The sequence below is a fragment of the Camelus bactrianus genome, chromosome 15 (assembly GCF_048773025.1).
Source record: "Camelus bactrianus isolate YW-2024 breed Bactrian camel chromosome 15, ASM4877302v1, whole genome shotgun sequence".
Classification (NCBI taxonomy): Eukaryota; Metazoa; Chordata; class Mammalia; order Artiodactyla; family Camelidae; genus Camelus; species Camelus bactrianus.
The window spans coordinates 42,812,634-42,833,226 of NC_133553.1; the positions used below are offsets into that span (position 1 = coordinate 42,812,634).

The 20,593-nt window shown below is 40.9% G+C and overlaps 1 long non-coding RNA gene across 9 annotated transcripts in view; it reads right to left on the reverse strand.

Moving 5' to 3' along the window:
• The window catches only part of LOC105078995 (uncharacterized), a 656,088-nt gene that overhangs the window by 488,787 nt on the left and 146,708 nt on the right, over window positions 1–20,593 (reverse strand). The window contains exon 1 of one of the 9 annotated variants that reach the window (XR_012511908.1): window positions 16,203–16,242. The exons of the other annotated variants lie outside the window; for them this stretch is intronic. This is a non-coding gene — a long non-coding RNA (uncharacterized LOC105078995). Of the gene's footprint in view, window positions 1–16,202; window positions 16,243–20,593 lie in introns of those variants that run through there. 9 annotated transcript variants of the gene reach the window in all.

Here is a 20,593-nt window from a genome sequence, read left to right on the forward strand (position 1 = left end):
CTATCTTCATTTCCAGTGACACTGCCTTAGTCCAGACCCCCAACATCTATCAACCTAACCTGATAGTGGTATTCATTTTACAATATGTATGTGTATCAAATCATCATGTCATGCACCTTTAACTTATACAATGTCATGTGTAAATCATATCTCAATAAAGTTGGGGGAAGATAAAAGTAAAATGTTTAAAAAGAAAAAAAAAACAGAAGCCACAAGTCTTTTCATGAAAGAGTTTTGAGAGATTGAGAAGCTTTGAACTATTGACATGAGACTTTGAGAATACTGTGTACAGTGCTAACAATTATACCTCGTTGTGTAGATAAGGAAAGAACTGGAAACTATTTACCAGTCAGTTAACTTCAAGCCACTAAGAACACAAACATAAGATAAATTGGAGGGGAGAATGCTTTTTTTGTCAGATTTACACTTTTTCTGTATTTTGTCACCATAAAATTCAGTAGTCTGTACACAGAGTTTTCTTGTGGGATTTTCTTGTCGGTTAATTATTACACAACCTCTAACCTTGAGACCATAAAACTCACTGAACTGCCCACTGTAGAAAACTGCATTTACCAATCATTGCATATTTGTTATAGGAAATTGCATTTGTAATATTTAACCCACAGTGGCTTCACTGAGCTTGTTATAAGTCAACCAGTATAAAAACGATTCAGATCTTCTTGGGGTTAGGGAAAAAAAGATCACCTGTCTCTTTTCTGGTACCAATTGTGGTACAAGTAAATACAAACATTGACGACAGCAGAAACATTTTTAAACAATACCAAAATGTCTCAACATTTTTCTCTCCAGCTCTAAAGCATAAGTGACTGAAAGCAGTATCTTCCATGGAGTTCTGACTAGGGAGGAAAAGGGCTAGAAGTCACGAGAGCCCGGTGATCTTTTGAGGGCTAGGGAGAGTCCCACGTGCAGAACAAAAGGGAGATGTGGGGTGATTCAAAAGCGGAAGACAAGGGCACCGAACAGAGTGCTGTTCTATGGAGGCACTGTATGATGGGGATTCTGGATCCCCTCTGTGGAGTTCCATTTACCTGGGTTCAAGTCTCATTTTAAAATCAGGCTCTACTTGCCCAACTCCTTTTTCTGTTGCATTCTTTCTCAGCGGCCTCCCTCACGCCCCTAGAATAGGACTTCAGACACATGCACACGTACCAATCCATCAGACATGTCCATAATTGTTGGAATCCCAGCTGTGGACAGCAGTGAAGTCCTTCTGTCTTAGGCCCTTTGCAAATAAGTGGCTGCAAACAGTTGCATGAAGTTAGCAAAGTCTCCTAACTCCATTCCCCAAGAGTCCCAGCATAGCCCCACCAAGACTCATGCTGTTACAACAGGGGAGGAAAATCCAAGGTTAAGTGATTGAGCCGGGACATGTCAGCAGCTGGTGGCAGTGTGGGGACTAGAACCCCAGTCCCGAGCTCATTCTCCCCCCACCACACTGCCCCCCTTCAGTGTACAAGCTCCCTCCTCTATGCTGATGTCTTTGATTTAGCCAGATGGTTGACACATTTTTTTCCCTTTCTGCCAAAAGGATAATTTGCTCTCCAAAAATCTCAAATTAAGCAGCTCATGACTGCTTCTTAAGATAAAGAGCATTGGATTGTAACAAAGCATTACAGAAAGCAACTTGACAGGACCATGCTGCTTCTGTTTCCTATCTCTGGAAACCAGATGCCTGCTGTCTCCTGTCCACCCACAGAGGTTTTGTGATGGGGTTTGAATTCTTGAACATTGTTTCCTGGAAAAGGCCCCAGAGCCACTGGTGTGTCTGCAAGAAAGGAGAAACACTTGGCCAACACAGTGTTGGCAGGCTCTAAGGCACTATAGAGTCCTGAATTCAGCTTTGGGTGCTAAAATATATACTGGCAGTTGCTGAGTTTCAGAAGCAAGAGGGAACTAAGACTTGAGGCTCTTCCTACTTAGTTTTTAAAAAAAGCAAAAAGGCAGTCCAAGGCTCCAGCCTGTCTGTGCTGACCACAGTGCCACCTGAAATTTGAATCATCCAGTTATGCATTGCCAGCTGAGTATTTGATCCAGCAAGAAGTTTTTGACCAATATTTATTCAGAATTTTTATTTTTCATGTGTTAAAGCATTTTGCAGGAATCTTCCACTCCTCCCATCTAACTTAAGGTAAACTAGTCCATAGAAACACAAATGGAGACAAGCACAAATTTAACTGACCATGTTTTAAGGGAGTTAACTCAGAGCTCACAATGCAAATTCACTACTCTGGAGAATATCTAACAGATTACACCCTCGGCTTTGCAAGGAAACACGGAACCCATTCTCTCTCAGTCATTAAGCTCTTTCACTAATCTGTGATTCCCTTATAGTCAAGGACCCTTGCTCCCAAGCCTTCTCATAGCCCCGTCACACTCAAAAACACTGATCCATATACAAAATGGGGGGATCTGGGTACTAGTGTTCTCAGATCGGGTGGCTTAAAACAACAGAAATTTATTTCTGACAGTTCTGGAGGTTGGAAGTCCAAGATCAAAGTATTGGTAGGTTTGGTCTCTTCTGAGTCCTCTCTTCTAGGTGGCTGCCTTCTTACTGTGCCCCCACATGGCATTCCCTCTGTGCACATGGCCTGTTGTCTCCCTGTGTGTCCTAATCTCCTGTTCCTATAAGGACACCAGTCAGAGTGGATTAGGACCCACGCTTACAGCTTCATTTTAACTTGATCACTTCTTAAGGCCCTGTCTCCAAATAGTGACATTCTGAGGTACCTGGTTTTAGGGCTTCAACATATGAATTTGCTGGGGGGTTGGGTGGGGGGGACATGATTCAGCACATGACAGCCTGTCTTTATGGAAAGTTTCCAAACTGTATGAAAGAATAAAGAAACCCATTCCAGAGTTAAGAGCCCTGTGGTTTTGGGGGGCTGTGTAGAAAGACACTGCCAGATCTAACATGTGGTTTAATTTTAGGAACTGCATGCTTCTTGTTCCCCCAAAATACTTCACATGCCTTCAGATTCCCTTATTAGAGCTTCATTTTTTTTTTTTTACTTATATCAAACAGAGGCTTTCTTCTGTTAAAATGCAAACAGCCCTAGACTGAGTCTCATCTGTCCCAGAGACTTCAGTACGACCATCGCTTCCTTCCTGAGAGCAGTTTCTGATGAAGGGCAGATGACTGGGCACCTATACAGCTCGGGAGGAGGTGAAGGGAGGAGCACGGAGAGGGGGCAAAAGGAACAGAAACAAGAAGCCAGGGGTATGAGAACGCAGACATCACTGGCTTCACCACTTAGCCTGAATAGTGGCAGAGATTGAACATTCATGCTCTGGTCCATAGAGCCAGAGTTGCTGCAAGGAAGCAGCAGCTCAGTCAGAGATCATGTTCTCTAGCACGCCCCCACCTTGCCTCTAGGTGGGGCCACGTGATGGACTTCTAGACAATGGATTGTGAGCCATGATGTATTACAGTTCAAGGTCTAGCCTGTAAAGATATTCCACATGCTTCCTGCCCTCTCTCTTTTCCACCTACCAGCTGGAAGCCAAGGATTCTGAAGCCCTAAGAAACAGCAGAACCACAAAATGGAAAGAGCCTGGGTCCCTGAATCACTACACGGAATACTTGCACTGAACTGTGCTTATGTGAATAACGCCTGTTGGTTCAACCACTGAGATTTCAGGGATTGTCTCTTTTAGCAACTAGCAACTCCTTAATTAATAAGTTAACATAGTCAATGTGTGGCTGAGTTTGGCAAGAAATTAATAATCCCTTCAAAATTGGATGGTTCGTGCTAGTTTACACCAAGTGTAAATCCAGATAATAAGAAGGGTATTCAGTATCCTGTAGTAACTTATGGTGAAAAAGAATATGAAGATGAATATATGTATGTTCACGTATGACTGAAGCTTGTGCTGTACACCTGAAATTGATACAACGTTGTAAACTGACTATACTTCAGTAACTATATATATATATATATACACAAAACAGAAGGGTATTATGCATACAAGGTAGTCAAAAAATACGTACTTGATGAATAATTGTTTCCAAAGGGACTCTGCCTGATAAAACAATTTAAGTTAAGATAACAAAGGGTAGGGACACAGCAAAGGCAGTGCTAAGAGGAAAGTTTATAGCGATACAGGCCTTCCTCAAAAAAGAAGAACAATCTCAAATAAACAATTTAACCCACCACCTGAATGAAATAGAAAAAGAAGAACAAAAAGCCCCAAAAAGCAGCAGAAGGAAGGAAATAATAAGGATCAGAGAGGAATTAAATACAATAGAGATTAACAAGACCATAGAAAAAATCAACCAAACCAAAAGCTGGTTTTTTGAAAAAGTAAATAAAATCGACAAACCTCTGGCCAAACTCACAAAGAAGAAAAAAGAGAGAGCACAAATTAGCAAAGTAAGAATGGAAAATGGAGAATTACAACAAATAAAATAGAAATACAGAATATCATACGAGAATATTATGAAAAACTATATGGAACCAAACTGGATAACCTAGAGGAGATGGACAAGTTTCTGGAAACATACTGTCCACCAAAACTGAATCAAGAAGAATCTGAACACTTGAACAATCCGATCACTAGAAAGGAAATAGAAATAGCAATTAAAAACCTCCCTACAAATAAAAGTCCAGGACCGGACGGCTTCACCGGGGAATTCTACCACACATACAAAGAAGAACTCATACCAGTCCTTCTCAAACTCTTCCAGACGATTGAAAAGGAGGGAATACTCCCAAACTCATTCTATGAAGCCACCATCACCCTGATACCAAAACCAGGCAAAGACACTACAAAAAAAGAGAATTATAGGCCAATATCACTGATGAACATAGACGCCAAAATCCTCACCAAAATTTTAGCAAATAGAATCCAACAACACATAAAAAAGATTATAATACATCATGACCAAGTGGGGTTCATCCCAGGGACACAAGGCTGGTTCAACATACGCAAATCAATCAGTGTAATACATCACATCAACAAGAGAAAGGACAAAAACCACATGATCATCTCAATCGATGCAGAAAAAGCATTTGATAAAATTCAACACCCATTTATGATAAAAACTCTCACCAAAGTGGGTATAGAGGGAACATATCTCAACATAATAAAAGCTATATATGACAAACCTACAGCCAGCATAGTACTCAACGGTGAAAAACTCAAAAGCTTCCCACTAAAATCTGGGACAAGACAAGGATGCCCACTATCACCACTCCTATTCAACATAGTCCTGGAAGTCCTAGCCACAGCAGTCAGGCAAGAGAAAGAAATAAAAGGGATCCAAATTGGAAAAGAAGAGGTAAAAGTGTCATTATATGCTGATGACATGTTACTATATATAGAAAACCCTAAAAGGTCCACACAAAAGCTACTAGAGCTGATTGAAGAATTCAGCAAGGTAGCAGGTTACAAAATTAACGTTCAAAAATCAGTTGCATTTCTTTACACTAATGATGAATCAACAGAAGAAGAAAGTAAAGAAACAATCCCCTTTAAAATAGCACCCAAAGTAATAAAATACCTAGGAATAAATCTAACCAAGGAGGTGAAAGAATTATACACAGAAAACTATAAACCATTGATGAAGGAAATTAAAGAAGACTTTAAAAAATGGAAAGATATCCCACGCTCTTGGATTGGAAGAATCAATATTGTTAAAATGGTCACACTGCCCAAGGCAATCTACAGATTTAATGCAATCCCTATCCAATTACCCAGGGCATATTTCACAGAACTAGAAAAAATCATAATAAAATTCATATGGAACCATCAAAGACCTAGAATTGCCAAAGCATTACTGAAGAGAAAGAAAGAGGCTGGAGGAATAACTCTCCCAGACTTCAGACAATACTATAGAGCTACAGTCATCAAGACAGCATGGTATTGGTACCAAAACAGACATATAGACCAATGGAACAGAATAGAGAGCCCAGAAATGAACCCACAAACTTTTGGTCAACTCATCTTTGACAAAGGAGGCAAGAATATACATTGGAATAAAGACAGTCTCTTCACCAAATGGTGTTGGGAAAACTGGACAGCAGCATGTAAAACAATGAAGCTACAACACTCCCTTACACCATATACAAAAATCAACTCTCAACTCAAAATGGATTAAAGACTTAAACATAAGACAAGATACAATAAACCTCCTAGAGGAAAATATAGGCAAAATATTATCTGACATACATCTCAAAAATTTTCTCCTAGAAGAAATAAAAGCAAGAATAAACAAATGGGACCTAATGAAACTTACAAGCTTCTGCACAGCAAAGGAAACCATAAGTAAAACAAAAAGACAACCTGCGGAATGGGAGAAAATTTTTGCAAGTGAAACCGACAAAGGCTTGATCTCCAGAATATATAAGCAGCTCATACGACTCAATAAGAAAAAAATAAACAACCCAATCCAAAAATGGGCAGAAGACCTAAACAAGCAATTCTCCAAGGAAGACACACAAATGATCAAAAAGCACATGAAAAAAATGCTCAATATCACTAATTATCAGAGAAATGCAAATCAAAACTACAATGAGGTATCACCTCACACCAGTCAGAATGGCCGTCATTCAAAAATCCACAAATGACAAATGCTGGAGAGGCTGTGGAGAAAGGGGAACCCTCCTACACTGCTGGTGGGAATGCAGTTTGGTGCAGCCACTATGGAAAACAGTGTGGAGATTCCTCAAAAGACTAGGAATAGACTTACCATATGACCCAGGAATCCCACTCCTGGGTTTATATCCAGATGGAACCCTACTTCAGGATGACACCTGCGCCCCAATGTTCATAGCAGCACTATTTACAATAGCCAAAACATGGAAACAGCCTAAATGTCCATCAACAGGTGACTGGATAAAGAAGAGGTGGTATATTTATACAATGGAATACTACTCAGCCATAAAAACCGACAACATAATGCCATTTGCAGCAACATGGATGCTCCTGGAGAATGTCATTCTAAGTGAAGTAAGCCAGAAAGAGAAAGAAAAATACCATATGAGATCGCTCATATGTGGAATCTAAAAACAAAAACAAAAACAAACAAACAAACAAAAACAAAGCATAAATAAAGGACAGAAATAGACTCACAGACAGAGAATACAGACTTGTGGTTACCAGTGGGGTGGAGGGTGGGAAGGGATAGACTGGGATTTCAAAATTGTAGAATAGACTACACTGTATAGCACAGGGAAATATATACAAAATGTTATGATAACTCACAGAGAAAAAAATGTGACAATGAGTGTGTATATGTCCATGAATAACTGAAAAATTGTGCTGAACACTGGAATTTGACACAACATTGTAAAATGATTATAAATCAATAAAAAATGTTAAAATAAATAAATAAATAAATAAATAAATAAATAAATAAATAAATAAAAGAAAACTAGGCAAAGCAAAAAAAAAAAAAAAAGATAACAAAGGGTAAACACAGATGTTACCTTTCACCCCACTCCTCCCAACAAACATAAAGAAGTGTCTCTATGTGTTCGTGTAGATAAAGGATTCAGCTTCTTTTCTGAACAGTGAGAACAGGGCAGAAATATGAATACATCTGGAGACGACATATAATCAAAAAGTATAGTCATCTATGTATCTAAGAGTCCTGCATGTAAAATGTGAAGAGTGAAAAAAGAAGACAAAATCACCTGTCTTGTAATATTGAAGTAAAACTCAAGTCTGTTTAATTGAAAATAATACTGTAAAATAGATTTTTGTTTAGTCACAAGCAGAAAGCTTTTTCTATCTAGCTATACAAGGGCCTAGACCAGTGCCTGGAACATGGTAGACATGTAAGTGTTAATAACTGAGTGCCTGGTGTGCAAAGCACTGTGGTAGGTGCACACTCTCTCCAAGAGACTTGCAGGCAGTAAGAGAGAACCACATGGCACTGACCCACTCAAACCCAAGGAAGAATGAAACGTGTGCTAAATGGGGGTATAAAAAGCATGCTATGGGGAAAAAGGAACAGCTGATTCTGATGGGTTGGTAGAGGAGGCAGTGTATCAAAGAGGTGAATGTAGGCTGAACCCCAAAGTAGAAGAATGGCTGAGGGAATGGCATGGCCAAGGTGATGGGCAAATGGCAGCACCTGGCTGCACATGCAAGGCACTTCAGGAGATGGCTGGGAAAAGAAGGGGGAGCCACATAGCAGGGTCTGACTATGACTACGGAGCAAAATGTTAGCCTCAAAATTGGACCCTTATGAAAAGAAGTGGGTTTCCTTTCTTTTCCTTATCCCTCCAAAGTTTGTAAAGCACTTACTTCCTTTAAGCAATATAAAATGGCCTTTAATTAAGTTGTTCCAATCTGTGTAAAATGACTGTCATGCCCAAACTATTTTAATGCTACAGAAGTTAAAATAGTGTGAAGAAAATATGTTATAGAATAAGGCATGGGCATATTTTGGTGCTATCTTCTTAAATTATATTAATTTCTGGATAACAAAACCTCATTTTGTTTCAGTTCTTCTCATTAGAAGGGACCCTCTTAAGGTCTGTATCAGCAATCCAGGTGCCTCTCCTGGTAACTGTGCTGCAGGAAAGGACTTGAATTCAGTCTATAGAGTACTTACAAGATCCATTCTAAAGAGAGGGTATGCTAAGACCTCTTCAACTGTCAACACAATTTAGTTGGTAATCCATGGTCATTCAAATCATTTTAAGGGGTATAGAAATAGGAAGAGATGGGCAGACAGAAGGCCTAGCTTAAATTGAGGCTTAGGAAGATGCCAAAGCCTTTCTTCCATTCATTCAGCAAACATTAATTTATTAAACATTGTAAACTGCTTATAACAAATATATACTTTGTAACAACACTGTTTTAGGTCCCAGAAGTGTATAAATAAAAGAGATTGTCAAAGTCTTTGCTCTCATGGAGATTATTTCCTGAGAGGGAAGAGAGTTCATATACAAGATGTGGTAGAGGAGTAATATTTTGAGATCTTCACTAAGGTTTCTCATGTCCACAGCCAGTCCCATTTTAACCCCCACACTTCACTTCCTTGTGCCCTTTGAAAAGCAGCAGGTGGCTTCTATTCTGTTAGCACTGTTCTCAGTGGCTTTGAGTGTATGCGTAGATTTTTTTTTATTCACAGAAGAGACAAGAGTATTGAAAATCAACGTGCTTGAAAAAGAAATGCTTTGCTTTATTTTGCCTTGTTTTGTTTCATTTCAAAAAGCTTGGCTTTGAACATCAGGAAGACAAAGCTTGGAGGAAGAGGGCATAGAGTTTACCCATAAACACAGTTTGGAAAGAGAAGAGTTGAGATGTCAGTCTTCTCACCACACAGAGAGGAGATCAAAGACCTTTTTGAGTTGAAAGAAAGGGCTTCAAAATTTGTAGATAAAAGCAAGAGAGAAAATTATTGGTGATGGTCTCTAAAATAGATGCCCTTCCTCTTGGCCCCTTTCAGAAAAGAAATTTCAGTTAGGTGTCAATAGAGCGCCCCCACCCCCACCCCAATAGGTCCTGGAACAAGAGCAGAGAATTTCTTAAAACCTCATGAAATGTTTCACACAGCAGGGAGTGTTCCCAGCAGAGCAGAATGGAGGCTGGCATGTTCAGGCAGAAAGAAAACCCGATATAGCTGTCCTCCAACTATGACCTCCTCGCTCCCCCACCAGGATCCTTCAGCACAGAATGGTATGGAAGAGCATAAAAAGGTTTTTCTCTAATCCCAGTAAGGGTACAGAGTTGCCTGAGAGAACAACAATGGACCAGCAGAGGCAACTTGCCTTGGACAAAAAGGACACTGGATGACAAAGTAGCATGACAACCTCGGTGGCTTTTGGCAGCAGGGACAGAAGTCTTCAGCCACTCAGGAGAGGTCAGAGTGGACAAGAAGTAGCAATAGATCAGACCCAGTCCCCACTCCCATAATCTCCCACCTGACAGGGGACTGTGCCATGCACAAGAAACCAACTATATTGTGCCAAGCCACTGAAGCTTAACACTGTGACAGTATTTAGCTTACTATGACTATTACTAAAAACAAGTAAATTACCACTTCTTTTGTTTGTTTTAATATGTGACATATAAAATGTGTACCCAGTATGTGACAGATACTAAGAAAATGAAGCCAGGAGACAAGAGATATAGTGATGGAAGGAGAAATAGTGAATGATTTTTCTGTCATGAATAAAAATCTCACTGTGAAGATAACATTGAAGCTGAAACCTGAATATTGAGAAGGAGCCATCCATGTGAAGCTCTTGAATATGAAAGTTCCAGGCAGAAGAAACAAGTGCAAAGCTTTGAGGTGGAGATGAACTAGGAGTATTTAAGGAATTGAATGAAGGCTGATGTGCCTGGAGCAGAGAAAGCAAGAGAGAGTAGGAGAAGCTGAGTCAGGGAGATGGACATGATGGTATCATGGAGGGCGTTAAAGGCCATGGAAATAAGTAAGTCTGAATTTTATATTACATTCAAAGAGAAGCTATTGGTGAGTATTAAGAAGGGAGGTGATATGATTTGATCTATCATTTATTTTTGCTCTATTTGGAGAAAGGATTAGAGTACAACAAAAACGGAAGCTGAGAGACTAGTTGAGAGACTATTAAAAGAGTCCAGATGAGAGATGTTGATTGTTTAACCTGGAGGTGACAGTTGTAGAAATGGAAAGAAATGAGTATATGGGAGACACATCTTGGAGATGAACTGATTAACTGGATGTGACAAGTGAGGAAAAGAATGGAATGACCCCAAGGTTGGATCTGACAAGTGAGGAAAGAATGGAATGACCCCCCCAGGTTTTTATCTTTAAAAACTAGAAAAAAGGTGATGCCATTTTCCAAGGAAGAGGTGGGAGAAGAACAGTTTAGAAAGAAGGAAAAGATGAAGATAAAGTGTTCTGTCTGGGCCCATTGCATTTAAGACGCCTGTTAGACATCCAACTCAGGGAGGCAGTCTGACATCAAGTAGGCTGTTTGATTTATGAGCCTGCAGCTCAAGGAAAGGTCAAGCCTGGAAACTAACATTTGGGGGTCATCTGCATACAGATGGTATTAACCAAATCTTCCAGGGAGACAGTGTAGCTAGAGAAGAGCACCCAGGAAAGAGCCTGGAGGTCAAGCAATTAAGATGCAGCCAGTCAAGAGATTAAAAGGGAGCACATCCAGTGAGATTGAAGGTGGGGAATCAAACATGAGAAGCTGGTGTCATAAAAGCCTAGAAAAGAAACTACCTGAGTTATCTTTACTCTGAAATTAGCACAGATAGTTCAGAAGGTTTGCTGAGTTGCCAAGAGCCTTGAGTCATTAATTTCTATCTCATTATTCCTCATAGAGAGAAAAATGTCAGGGTCATGGATACAAACTCTGTACCAAATGCATACCCTTAGTCTCCTGAGGAGCTGATGAGCATATTAATAGCTCTGCTCCCTCCTCTCGAGCAGCTCATGTCTTATTGGCTCTGACTCAAGAGAGTCTTCTCCACAGCAAAAAAACAATACCTTTCAGGACAGATAATTCAAATCAGCTATGCCTTTGAGAGAATGACTTTCTCTTTACATACATTATGTATATAGAACATTAAGCTACAGACTACCATCAGACAGGCCACATATGACGAATGTGGGATGGTTTGCTTACTATTAAGAGTTGCCTTTGGGAATGTATTTTAAGTGAAATTTTGCTAATACTCATCGCCCTGTCTGCAGAAACAGTTTGACCTGCTGCAAATATTAGCTAACTCAACACTCCATAACCACTGACTTGTCTGCTTGTAAAGGACATTTAAAGGTCAAATGATGTATGAAAATAAAGAACTCCTTAATCACCCACATGTTCTCATTTCCCACATTAACTCTGGCCTATAGCAAGATAATATTTTGGTAATATAAAGTTTCCAGATTAGCCAAGATGAGATACATCCAATTCTGTACCAACTTTAATGGACCTTCATCACAACACCTGAGAGTACGTCAAGTTATGGCTTGAGATAATCACAATTGGGTATCTTCAGGGAGTGTTTGTGGGCTTGTTTTCATCGATGTTGTCATAGCTGAAGCAATACAGATGATTGTTAGGCACTTGAATAACAAGGAGGAACTCAAATAAAATAGTCACCCACACAAATCTTAAGAGATCTGTCAAAGTACATAAATTGTACATAAAAGTACACAAATTAATTGATCCAGAGTATTTCCATCCTCCAATTAAGACAAAGTTAATTTCCCCACCCAGTAAAATATATGTGTGTAATCTTCCTCGCAAGTTTGCATAACCAAGTTCAGGGAGGGCCTCAGATGACTACCTGTGTCCCCACTGCCCCAGAATTTCCAAGTAAAGCACTCGAATATTTTCTACTATAGAATGTATCATGTTCCCCTTCTCCTTATTTGCCACCAGGAACAAGAACTTTCAGCTTCCCAAAGTGCATTCTTAAGAAACCCTGGGGTTTGGGGGTTGGGTTTGTTGTTGTTTGTTCGTTTTTTACTTTCTAGGAAAATGGGCAAACCCCATAGAGATATGGAGCTCATTTCTCACCGTGTATGGGGCTGGAGTGCTGGGTGCTGTCCTACGTCCTGAAATCCTTGAGCTAGCATCATCAGGAGCTGTCCAAGGTCTCAAATGTCTGAGCAGCTACTTCACCAAGTATGGTCTACAGCCTACTGTATCAAAATCAACTGGGTATATACATTAAAATACAGATTTCTAGCCCATCTCAGAGTCACTGAGTCAGAATCTTTATAGGTAGGCATCACAAATCTGCATTTTGACAAGCTTCTCTAGAGCTGCTTATGTCTAACACTAAAATATGTCTCTCAAATGTTAGTACCACTTTGTTAGGACTAAGGACCATTTATTCCCATCTGAACTCACTGATCACTGTAAATACATCAGAAATCTTCAATATTATCTTTATTAACAGTCATTATGAGTTATTATATTCTTGAAAAAGACATTAACCAAATTTCTTCCATATGGTTTCTGTCACAATTTGTCACCAAATGTAAAAATCCAGCCCCATCAAGGAGCCTCAGAAAGGCAAACTCTTTTTAAAATTAACTTCCTTGATCTTTTAACAAGTCTTTCCTGCCCATCAAATCTAGCAACAGAATAATTGCAATTACTACCAATACTTACTGATCAGTCACTCTGTGCTGTCTGTCAAATCTGTAATAATGATAATAGTAGTCCCAAAACTTGAGTGTTTACTACATGCCTGGCACTGTTCAAAGTTCCTCTCATGATTAGCTCATCCAAATTCTAAATATGCATATGTATATATTTGAGAGAATGACTCTCTCAAATTTCTCTCTCTATATATATAATATTATATAATATATATATCCACAATCCCAAAAAAGAGCAGAAAAATTGTATCCTGTATTATCTGAGGTGTTGGTGCCCACTTATAGGCCTTGTCATATAAGTATATGATGCTAAAGCTAATGCTTTGATACTGTGTTTTTAAAATGGGAGAAAACAAAAAATACCTTTTATTAATTGCTTGTGGTGTTCCTGGCACTTTAGCATGTTTTTTTTTTTTTTCAGTAAAACACCACAACTATTTATGAATAGATTTTATTATCCCCATTTTGATAAGTTTACTGAGGCATTGACATATAATAAACTACACTTATTTAAAGTGTACAATTTAATAGGTCTTGATATATGTATACACCCACAAAACCATCACCTACAAAAGTTTCCTAGTGCCCTTTGTAATCCTCCCTCCACCCTTCTCCAGTTGATTGTCCCCAGACAACCACTGGTCTGCTTTCTGATACTATAGAGTAGTGTGCACTTTCTAGAATTTAAATAGATCATAAAATTATACTTTACATAAATAAGATCATATAGTGAGTAATCTTGATGTCTGCCATCCTATACTCAGTATGATTATTTTGAGATTCATCCATGTTATTCCATCTGTCAATACTTCGTTCCTTTTTGCTGCTGATTACTGTCCTCATTAGCCCTCACTGTATAAATAAGAAAACTATGAAAATAAGCAACTTGTCTAAGACCGCACAGTAAAGGACTAGATTAGAATGTAAGTCTGTCTAACACAAAAGCCCCAGATTTTCCCCCTAAAAATTCTGCTTCCTTTTTTATTTTTAACTGAGAAGTATTCTACATACATGTTCAGAATGGAAGAGATATAGACCTCAGAGTGACCAGAATATAGTGATCACACCAAAAAATCATTGTTGGATGACTGGAGAGGATGTCAACTGTCCTACCCACCCACCCCCATCATATCTGCTCCCAGAAGTATCACCCCAACCATTAGGCTTCCCATTACTAAGTCATTCACCCCAGTAAGACCCCTAGGATCCTGGCTGCCAAGGTACATGGAGATCACCATGCACCAGGCCTAAGCTCTAGCTAGAGTCGCATCTTTTTGGCCAAAAGGGAAGGGAGTATGTGGGGCAGATGATGGGAGGTGGTCAGACTTATAGCAGGTAGGGAGGCATGCAAAGAATTATGAAGAATTCATTAAACTGGGTCACTTATGGGACTTCCCTTGCTAAACAGACTTTTTAGTAGAGAGGGAAGAGGAAGTAACAAGGAGAAAGTGGAAAAGGCAAGGTGGACTATCCTTGCCAATGCCCCAACTGCTACTTTGGTGATCTCAGGTACCCATGATCCTTGTAATATAAAAACTTAACAGACTGTATTTTTCCATAATCTTCAACCTACTTTTGAAGATGAATTAAAACAATAATAACAACAATAACTAGTATGGTAATAGACTGCTTGCTATGTGCCAGGCACCAATCAAGAGAATCCATTTCCATTTTACTAACCGTGAAATTAATTCTCAGAAAACATAAATGCCTCATCCAAAGTCACACAGCCAGAGAGACTGAGTTATATACAGACTTCAAACCTCTAAGTCTCAGTCCAGTGTTCTTCCCATGACTCACAAGGATTCCAGGCTGCCCTGCCCCCAAACCCCACCACACACTTCACCATCATTAGTCCCATCACAGGCTCAACCTCGAGTGTAGGTTGACTTAGGTCCTTCACTTTCAGAGCCTTGGCACCTTCTCTTACCCCACCAGCACATGTCATTCTGTGTTCCCTGCCCTCAAAAATACTGTTCAACACTAGAGTCAACTTAAAAGATACTCCAGTAAACTAATTCTGTACCAAAGGGTTAATGATTATAATGTTATGTTCTTCTCTGGCACCAATTGGGGCTTAAAACTACAGTGCCTAAATGAGTGATGGGAAAGATGGGCAGGACTGTGATGTTGAGATTTTCCAAGTCTGGTCTTCATACATGTGAATGTCATAAATCTACAGACTCTATTTCCAGGCAAAGTAAACCACTATTCCTCTTTTGGAGGGTCCAACGTGGACTAAAATGACCTTTTGCCTGAGGAAGGAAGAAGGGAAATAGTAATCATAATAGTAAATGATAATAATAACATGAGTCAACATTTACTGCCTACTATATATTTGGGGGTTTTTTTTATCAGTATCATCTCAATTAATCCACAATTCCATTAAACAGGTGCTATTGTTAGTCCCATTTACAGATGAGGAAACAGAGAGAGAGAGACATCAAGTAATCTGGGAATTAATGGCTGGTCTTTCAAACTCCACTACACTCATTCCTAACCAGTTCACAGATGTCCACAGCTGTCGTTCATTAAACACCTATTTTGTACCTGGCACTGTGCGAACCTTAAGCATATTAATAATTGAAACTGCACAGTCTTCCTCTGAGGTGGTATTACAGATGAGACCCATTTCATAGATGAGACCCAGGCAGGAAAGAAAGGAAACTGACTAAAGTGTAAAGCTGGAACCGAGCACAGGCAGTCAGCCCTGAGAGCCTACACTCTCAACCAGCATGGCCGATTTCCATTTGAATCTAGGTCTTTTTCTAGGCCTTAAGGCTTTCGGTTCTGGTAGCCAAGCAAACAAAGCACGGCCTCCGAGTAGCAACAGTCGGAAACTGAAGACGCGTTACCTCTTCCGACCACCTGGGGGCGCCGACCGCTCTGGGCTGGAGAGAACGGCGAGAAACCCGGCTCGGCCGCACGCTGCGCGGCTCCGGTCTAGCCCGCCCCATCCCACAGCAGCCAACCAGAAGCTCTGTGACTGCGCAGCGCTCACCGCGGGAACAGCCGGTAAGAACGACTGGATAATTCTCTTAAGGGGCATTGACGGACACTTGATGGGACGTCTCCACAGGAGTCTGTAGCGGGTACAGAAGGCTCCAGACATTTTTACCTGAAAAATTCTCTAGGTGAAGAGTCTCTGCCCAGCCCGCGTACGACGGAGAAGGCGGTAACCAATCCGGATAGTCCTCTTACGTGTCCACCAATCATCGTTCTACTTTCCAGGCGGTCCCTTACCCTTCAGCCTATCAGGAGCGCAGTTTGCCGCTTGCCCGTCACGTGGGCCAAGGCGAGGCCGGGCTTCTCGTGGACCCAGCCGCCGGCGGAGGCCGAGCCCGGCTCCTGCTAGAATGTTCGCTCCTGTAGGTTGGGAATCTGCGAAAGACAGCGGCCGCCAGGTTTTTGCTGGCGCTGCAGTGGGCAGCGGACTGGGTTCTGACCCAGAACTTTACATTGGGGCCACACTTACTCCTTCCCAGGGCTTTCCACGTGCTCTAATTTCGCTCACCTTCACCTGTTAGGATCCCACACAAAGTGTCACATCTCCTTGCAGGGACTGGTCCGCTCTGAGCGCCTTTGGAACTTTGTAAATACCACACTGCAGCATTTATTGCACTGTTTTATTATTTATTACTCCCACATTGGACTGGGGTCGAGACCATATTTTAGATATCTTTGCATTGAGCAAGTTATTTAAACTCTGTGCAGCAATTTTACCAACTGAAAAACGGGGACAATAGTACCTCCTACTAAAAATGTGTGCATTAAATTAATGCTTGTGAAGCACTTAGAAGAGTGTCTTGCACACAGCAAATGCTCAGCAAATGTTGGCTTCTATTACTCCTTTGCCTGGCACAAGTCTATAATAAGTTTTCAATAGTGTTAAGAATCAGTTTCACATACTTATTATTGGAAGCTTAAATCTTGGCTTCCTCAAAACTGCTGCACGAAGAGGATGGTAAAATATATATATAAGAAATGTATATTTATATTTTTATACTTACATACATTTTTCATATATAGAGTTATAGTTGTATATATAGTTACTGTATATATATAGTTTATATATATATGTATATATATATACATATATATATATTTATTTATTTTTTATTTATTTATTTATTTTTTTTACTATGAATGTGTCCAAGGTGCTTCAACATGTTACCACCACTGACAGCAGCTCTCTGGAGTCAGAACCTGGGTTCACGTTCTGACTGTAACTTGCTAACTGAATGACCATGGAAATTACCTTTAAAATTCTTTAGTTCCTTAACGGAAGTAGGGATGATAATGATACCTATTTCATAGGGTTGTAATGCACACAGGTAATGATGAGAAGTGCTGAGAACAGTGTCTGTCCTATAGTAAACTCTCAGTTTTCTCCTTCCTTATTCCAATTTCACTTTGGGAACAAGGGCAAGAATGTAATGGCACAGTAGTTTCTTACCCTCTACCTTCCACTCATCTCCTGCTTTAACTTTTGCAAAGCGTTTTCACATATGATCTCATTTAACACTCACAACAACCCTGTGATGGTCAGGGCAGTTACTGGTTTGCTAGAATCCCAAAGCACCTTTTTGGTACACTTTCATACATGTGCATTTGGAAGAAAGTTATTTTCTATTGTGTTTTTTAATTTAGCCTACAACTTGTTTTCTTCATTTTACAGTACATATGATTTTTTTATGTCTATATCTCTATTTCTTTTTAATTACTGCACAGTCTTTCATACCTGAATTCGTTTAACCATTCCCCCCTCCTACATTCTAGTTCTTAAAGCCCAATTCTGCTGAGTCTTCCTCCAGGCCCAAGGCTTTGATTGCTCAGACTCTGAGTAGTCTCCAGGCCCAAAGACTCACGTCACCAGGAAGTGAAAGCCTTGTGATCAAGAGTATCCACCTGGCTCCAGATTTCTCCCAGACCACAAGCCCAAAGCTCCAGCAACCTGTGGGAGGAGTGTCCTTCCTCCCAGGGAGGAAGGAATTGGGAGAGGATGCCCACATAGGACTGGAAAGGGCTGATGACTTTGCCCTTCAGCAGTATTGTCAGAGGGGCTCTCTCAGACAGCCCCTCCCCAAAGCTAAGGGTTCTTCAGCACCTCTGCCCTTGTATCTACCCCATCCCTCACACACTTTGCCCCCGAAGAACTTACTTAACTGTAACCTCTCCCCCCACACTCCAGAAAAGATACACTGTCCTATTGTCAGATGCACTGTTATCCCATTAAAGCTTCCCAGAAATCCTGGCAGAGTTCCCCCCGCAGCTTTGTCTAAGGGCTCAGGCTCAGCCAGGAGATAGAAGGAGACCAAGAAGGTCAGGGGCACCCACCATGACACAGGGGACCCTGAGACACCTGGCTCTAACATGTAGCTCTGCAGCCAAGAATGCTGCTTACCTTCCCTGAACCTCAGTTTCTTCATTTGTCAAATAGAAACAATGGAAGGGCAGTGAGGATCTGAGATACGTACATGGAGGGAGGGGGCACGCAAACATCATCTGCAAAGCTATCAGGGAATTAGGAGAGGGAGAGGCCAAGACTGCGTCTTCCTCCTGGGGATGGATGGAGATGCTCCTGGAGCAAAGCTCAGCACGGGAGCCCCTCTCTCCCCTCCTGGAAGAAGCGGAGGAGCAGGATTGTGTCTCAGGTTTATGTGGATGCTATTGCTTTAGGCTGTCGCCAAGTCTCAGCCCTTATAAAGTGCCCTCTCCTCAGCTCCTGCAAGACGCTGTACATCAATAGAACTAGTCTCACACAGGGCACCGGTTATTTTCTGCTTTACCACACCCTCCAGCCCCCTTTCTTCCTTAGTAACAGAACCCTGATTGAGACCTGGGATCATTGTCTTTGGGAATAAAACTACATTTCCCAGACTCCTTTGCAACTAGCTTTCTGGTCGATGAGAGGTAAGAGACAGTTCTGTGTGGGACTTCCTGGGAGGCACAGTGAAGGCAGCCCCAGCCCCCTTTTACCTTCTCCCCTTTTCCCTTCCCCCTTTCCCTCTTCCTCAGTCCTGCTTCCTGGGAGTGAGGTGACTTTTACTGAGGATGGCGGCCACAAGCTAGGATGATGGGGCAGAAATATTAAAGGAGCCTAAATCTTGATAACCATGGGCCTTGAACTGCCTTCCTCCAGACTTCTTTGATGTGAGAAAATAAAACCCTTATGTGTATAAGCCACTGCCATCTTGAGTTTCCTGTTATACATAGCCTGTTAGAACATAGCCTGTTTAATTCTTAACTGACCAGTCTCTCTTCTGCAAGGTTTAGAAGTTGGTGGAAGGAGAGTGGCTTATATCCCACTGATTTTTTTTTCTTTTGTTGTAAAGAACAAAGCAGAGAAATTAAACTCTGTTATTGGCTCAACTACCTTAACTTTAGACATCTAATTTAGAACATTCTGATAACTGGGTTAGGTTGACCTGCTCAAAATTAGCCTTGGACTAGTGAAATATTTTGGTCCAAAACATACAATAGACCCTGTATCTAAACTACACATTAGCGTGAGCTTGACATTTGAGTTTCATGTAGAAAGAAAACATAATATTCTGCAGAAAAAGATCCTTAATACACAAGCACACTCCCGTATGTTTTTGTTGGTGTTTAAATTCGAGCTCCAAACTGAACTCAAAGTAACAGCTTCTTTTGAACAGAATCCAGCCATAATAGTGGTCTCCCAGGAATGTTCAAGCATTCAACAGTTAACTTCTGGCTCAAAGCCTTCGAAACTTCCAACCCTGGTTCTCCTTGAGAGGGATTCTGCAGGCCCCTCTCTTAGCAAAACTTTTGCAACCCTGCCCTGCGGGAGACATCGTGGGAGGGAACACTTGTTCCAGAGCAATGGTTCTCAAATGTCAGAGGGCCTCAGAATTACCTGGAGGGCTTGTTAAAATTCACGTTGGTCTCCAAACCAAGAGGATCTGATTCAGTGGATCTGGGTGGGGACCCAAATATTTGAAGCTTTAATATATTCTTCAGTGATGCTAACGGCCGCCCGTCCAGGGACACATTTTGAGAACCACTGTCCTAGACAAAGGTAGTTCTTCAGGCTACTTCTTTCAGATCTTTGGGGAATTTCCTGCATTGTATTCAGAGGAGGATGGAATTGGTCGTAACCTCTGCATAGCTGCCCTGGAAACCTGTCAGCCAGGAACTCTGTCTGCCTCCCCGCCCCAGGGCTCCGCTCAGGCCCCCCTGGGGAGAGTTCCTTCCCCCAGGGCCACTGAGCCAGGGAGCTTCAGAGGCTCTTCCTCCATGGAGTTTCCCTTAACGGTGTGTTGGGTTGGGTGGAACTGGATAACTTAGTTTTCCTTAATGCCTCAATATGTTAAAAACATGTATGTTTGGTTTTGTAATGAAAAGACAAAAAGAGAAATGTTAAAGAATATAGACTCATTTGGAAATGTTTGTTAATAACATTTATGGAAAAGTTACTGTGTTCCAGATCTGATATTAAATGCTCATGTAACGGCTGTTACCGTATTTCAACTCTAAAACAGGCTT